We start from the raw sequence: 6,124 nt of genomic DNA on the forward strand, positions 1-6,124 counted from the left end.
TCATTATTATTATTAGTTTATTTAGCAGACGCCTTTATCCAAGGCGACTTACAGAGACTAGGGTGTGTGAACTATGCATCAGCTGCAGAGTCACTTACAACTACGTCTCACCTGAAAGACGGAGCACAAGGAGGTGAAGTGACTTGCTCAGGGTCACACAATGAGTCAGTGGCTGAGGTGGGATTTGAACCGGGGACCTCCTGGTTACAAGCCCTTTTCTTTAACCACTGGACCACACAGCCGCCTATATTATTATTATTATTTATTTCTTAGCAGACACCCTTATCCAATATATATAAAGGTTTGAACAAAGGTCCTGTTTAAAGTCGATTTTATAACCATCTCAAAAGGGGGTAAAACCCCACCAATATGCATTAATTTGTTTTGTGTGTGAACGGGGTGGCATTTGGTTGAATACTTTTTTTTTTCTTTTTAGAAATGACTCAGACACTTTTTATACACCTGCATCTTAAAGTATAACAAATTAAGGAACCCTGCTCGGCTTACACATAGTCCCGGGGGTGCAGATGTGCAACGGGGTATTTATATTTTTTGGGGGGGATCCTAGTTTTTGTGATGGAAGAATGATAGAATAATCGCACGAAGAGTTCTAATCTAATATGTTTGGGTGATCTCTGTGATTTGTATAACCTGAATAATGATATTATATGAAGTTTGATGTTAACAAAGTATTAGATTTACAATGTTGAACTAACACACTGGAATGTGGCCAAGGGTCAGCAGCCCTGTTTTCAGAGAAGTGCATGAGTCAGCGACATGAGAATAGGACACTGTCTCAAATGATAATATTTTGAGACAGCGATGGTTCCTCTATTCTCCCCAGTCACTTAGCTAATATTCTTGTATTGGGGAATCAACTTTGTGGGACCTGATAGACACTCTCTCCCTAGCAACTAGAAAAATCAGCCAATCAGAAAAGTCGGTAGACAACAGTGTCAAGAATACCACAAGGTTGGTTTGAGCTGACTAAGGGAGATAAGAATTACCACAAGTCATGAACTCTGTGCAAAAACTGATTATATAAGGAACTGTTTGACTTAGTGTATTTTGAGCTTTCTTTGCGGTTGCTTGCAGAGTCTGTGTTACTTTGTTGAATGCTCCAGTCTGCAGACTAATAAAATGTGAGTTGCTCCGACTTGTCTCTGTCTCAATCGTTCTCTCGGCATGGGACCGGTGCCTGCTCGGTTGTATGCAGAAAATTCCACCACATATATGGCGACGAGGATGGGATCCTAAACTCCGTCCGCTGATCATCCCGGGAAACGGAGTAAATCACCGGTGAGACCTAATCCTTAAACTTGGGTCAGGACGCCCGCAACTAAGAGGGTTGGCGGAGTCCGCTCCGAATCTGGCTGGGGGCGTCAGTGAGGCGGATAAAGGATCCCGAACAAAACAGCCCTGCTGAGGCAGTGAGTAGAGACAATCTGGACCAGCGATTTGATTAGGAAAATACCCCAGAGAACTACAAGGCTGACCCCGTGTGATACACGGGAGACCAAGTGGTCAGGAAAAGCCCCCAGAGAACCACAAGGCTGACCCTGTGAGTAGCATAGTTTATGGAAACTATTGCTCACACTACACAGGAGACCGAGTGGTCAGGGCAGACCCCAGAGAACTACAAGGCTGACCCTGTGAGTAGCATAGTTTATGGAAACTATTGCTCACACTACACAGGAGACCAAGTGGTCAGGGCAGGCCCCCAGAGAACTACAAGGCTGACCCTGTGCGATACACAGGAGACCGAGTGGTCAGGGCAGACCCCAGAGAACTACAAGGCTGACCCTGTGAGCAGAGCAGTTTAAGGAAGCTGTTGCTGGCACTACACAGGAGACCAAGTAGTCAGAGCACTGTGAGGCTGTGATCACTAACCCCCACGACGGTGAGGCAGATTATGAGAGAACTGTCATAGCACTGCACGGGATGCGCAGGTTGTGATCTAATGAAGAAAGCCACAGTGGCTTGTACTAGTACAGGGTAGGGAACCAAAATTAAATAGACGTCTTATTGTGGAGTGCTCGGGATGATGATGAGATCTTGAGTGTTTCGCGTGTTTGTCTGAAAAGTGTTAGTATTAAATGGACTAGAATGAATGGTAGATTCTTGTTTTAAAGGAAAATATTACAATAAATGGGCGATTTATATTGAGTTTGGAGGATCTGGTGCTACGTAAAATGCCAGGACAAGTTTCTCCTTGAGAGGAACATTAAGTGCAAGTAACGTAGCTCATTATAGAAACAGACGGGGAGTTCTGTGTAAGGTAAATGGTTATTGAAATCCCAGGAATGATTATCGTTCATGAACTGAATTGAAGTAATAACTTGTTCTTAGAAAAAGCTAACTGAACTACTAGTCCATCTTTTGTGTTTGTTTCTTTCTGTTTGTTTATCTGTTTATGTGCACATGTGGTTTATATTGAGTGCGAATGTCAGAATTGTATTTTGAATGCACTTGCTGAATTCCTTCGCGCTGCGTATTAAAAGTTTATAAGATTGGCGCTACGGGCTGTCACGTTGAGTCCTTCCAAAAGACCCCACTACAGATTTAACATAATAACCAATTTGCAATTAATTGTCGCGCTGACTTGTCTGTTACTGACTGTCCAAGGAGGATGAGTATGTTTTAATTACCATCCCCAATATTTAGTGGATCCAGTCGCTAACAGTTGAGTTTGTACTTCGACTAAGCATTTAAAGCACTCGTGGGTGTTTGCTGGACCAAGACTTGAGACTTGACAGAGGGTAAATTAAGTCCTGGTAGACGGACATGTAAGGTCTAGTGTTTTGCCGATTGCGGCATTGTTGTGTAACTGGAATTCCTTGTGAGATGTGATTGAGTGACCCGGGTCTGGTTGAGTGTGTGTGTGTGGATGTAAAAAGAAGCGGTATGGCTCAGAGGGAAAAAGTGCGATTGTAGAGACTAGGGTCCCTTAGCTAAAACGACCTGTAGTGTGAGAAGCCGAGTTTTCCTCTGAGCGACATATTAAGTATAAATAATTTGGAAACTGTTAGAGAAGAATAAATGGGGAACAGTCTGTGCAGTTTACCCAGATGCATGGGCATCACATAAACAAGACAGTGGTTTATTGCAGCAGGAACCGATTGAAATTATCCTGTAGAAAAAATAAAGTTGCAACATTAGTAAGAGTGCGTGAGAAGCACAATGGGGAAAAGGAAATGACGGTTTATGCATTAACGGTGTTAGAAAAGCAGTCATTAGGAGCATGCCTGCCAAAGATTAAATGCAAAAATGCAACTAAAGATTATCTGACTAAGGTAGAGCAACAGGAAGGAAGTGTTGACCAAATGAGTCAGATCAAGTGTTTGTACAGGTATTAATTAGTGGACTGGGTCCACATTTGCAGAAGGCAATTGAGCTGGGGGTAAACTAAACCCAGGGAACGCATACGAAAGAGTAATGAATTGGGCAGTAGCAGTTGTAAACAGACAAAAGGAATATAAAAATGAAAATAAGTGCTGTACGATTTGATGGAGCATGTCAGAGCTGTGGTAAAGTGGGACATAAAAGGTTCGATTGCAAACAGGGGCAGAAGCCTAAATGTGACAATTGTGGTAATCTCGGGCATAGGCGCGGTGATTGTTTCGTTATACGACCAAGTAAAAGAACTGGACAAACCACACAGTCAGCTAAAGTGAAAGCACACAGTCAAGGAACAGATCTTTTGTCTTTAGGCAACGAAAAAGTGAACAAGCCAGCTAAGGAAGCAATGCGGTTTCCTGTTAACCACAAAACAGCAGCTGTGTCAGTAGATATATTTTGTTATACTTGCACAGATAGAAACGGAATGCATTGATAAAAAAAAAAAAAAAAAAAAAGGACAGACGAAAAAACAGGTTGAGTGCCGACGGGTCTATTAAGGATCCGGGCAAGAAACAGCAGTCTATTATAGACACACAAAATAGACACAAGGAGGGAAAAGAGATGTCAATGGTTTGGTTAATACATAGTGCTGATGGTGACACAAACTAGTGTAGCAGTGACGCTCCTACATGGGGTTAAGTGAGTACATTGGACACAGACCAAACGGTACCATCGCGTGGATACATCTCAGTTTGAATTTGCTGACACTGAATGTCCTGAAATTAATGGTATATCTCTTTCCACAGACAGCGGGAGCAGCAACGGACAGTAACATGATTTGTGTTCCAGGTATTATGTCATTCCAGAGTCAGAGAGGATTCCACACCTCTGGGCGTGGAACGAGGCTGTACAGAGAGACAAGCTTTGGGGGCCCCCTGGAAGAATTGCACGTGAATCCTTAGACAACGACAGGGTAATGGATGGAAACAAAGACCACTTCCCTTCGAGAGTGACATAGAGGGAACGTGGCAACCTGTGCGTTTGATAAGCCAGAATAATGCAATGACTCCAGCACAGTTTGAACAATGTCCTACTTGTCCTACTTGTGATATAACAGTGGGAGGGGTCCAGTATGAGTCAATATGCAACTGAACTGTAAGCAGTAACGCGTCATTGGAGGTGGACTGTCTCTGGACGGAAAAAAAAAAAAAAAACCTATACCAAACAGTGACAACAGGAGCAAACTAATGCAACAAGCAATTGGACATGTGTTAATGTGCACACAGTGTGTGTGATGGTACTTGTGAAAATACATGGTGTATGGGAGGTATGAAGCCACAGTTCCACTCCACTCAATGTCCCCCGTTAACGCCCTCTCCCCCAGACAGGTTGCTAGCTGTGGGGAGGGCAAAACCATTTGTGATGGGAGTAACCTGGTTGTAAACGTTGGTAAAAATAAACATTGAAGATATCAAACGACAATACACCAAAAGGTGTGGTGAGTTTAGACTATTAACTAAAATATTGAATAAAACCTTTAATCGTGAATTGGACACTTGCCAACGTAACACAGGTGGCCGTCAAAGGAGGGGTCTGATTGACGACATTGCTGGGTGGTTCGGGGCTGTGAATTCAAGCCTCAATTCCATAGATAGTATACAGCAGGACAATGAAAACCATGGCCAGTTTCTGAAACAGGTGATGCCATTCAGAGATTGGCCATGGCTGAACAAATGACTGGTGAAAGACGGTTGACACAATAATTGAAGATGTAAATTTGACAGCTTGGAGAGAACAGGTGTTACGTGGGATAGCTAAGACCGGATACCCAGCATATCCAGAGTTTCAGTATAATATGGTGATATGTACTGAACGCTGTGACGGAGATATTTGTTTTATTTTAATGGTGCCACATGCCACCAGTCGGGTCCACCACAGTACCGGGATAAATGTCAGTAACCTAGGGGTAGTAATTGGAATATGGGTTATCGTCCCACAAATAGACATGGGTTGGTCAGTGTGCCCAAAATGCCACCCTGCACTTCAAGGCCACTGAGTGTATTGAATTTGGTGATGCTGTTCTGTGTGACCATGCTGGCAGCCTTAACCTGTCAATGTAAATGATGGAAGCAATGGTACACCCAAAGCTAGGGTACGAAAGATGCACTCAGATGAGGAATGGAACATGGTGTGTAATCACCTCAAGCATGGGGGTGGGAAGTAGCGGCCAGGTATGCCTCATGTCGCCGGCTGTGTGTTTTCACCCGCAGGGTGTTGTGACTGTGGGACACCTGAGCATGCACCCCACTCCACCTATTAATATCACAGGCATTATTGAAGATGCTGAAGAATGGATGAAGACAATTAATCATACAGGTATGCTGATGGCATTGGCACACATTAACGCAGCTTATGGACGTTCACTCAAGAGTAGTGATAGCTAGAGTGCACGCGTCGCTGGCGGGCAACACTGGTCAACTAATATAAGCAGATGCCCGATTATGCGGGTGGGGTATCCTATGTGGATTAGCTGGAGAAAGTGCTGGGGTGGACTGGGCTGACTAGTGGAATGTGGTGGGACATGCGTCCTCGCTTATTTCATTATTGGTACTGCTTATTGCTATGTTATTGTCTGTTATTTGAAATATGTGTTTAAAGAAACAAGAGATCACTTACAGGGCTAGCCAATGTTGTTTGTAATATGCATCAAGAAACTGTGCACCAAAGCATTGGACGCCATCTAACTATGCCACTGCTTACTACTGAGAACCTGTGCAATGAAGAT

Source organism: Acipenser ruthenus, chromosome 57 (assembly GCF_902713425.1).
Source record: "Acipenser ruthenus chromosome 57, fAciRut3.2 maternal haplotype, whole genome shotgun sequence".
In the NCBI taxonomy this organism is placed as follows: domain Eukaryota; kingdom Metazoa; phylum Chordata; class Actinopteri; order Acipenseriformes; family Acipenseridae; genus Acipenser; species Acipenser ruthenus.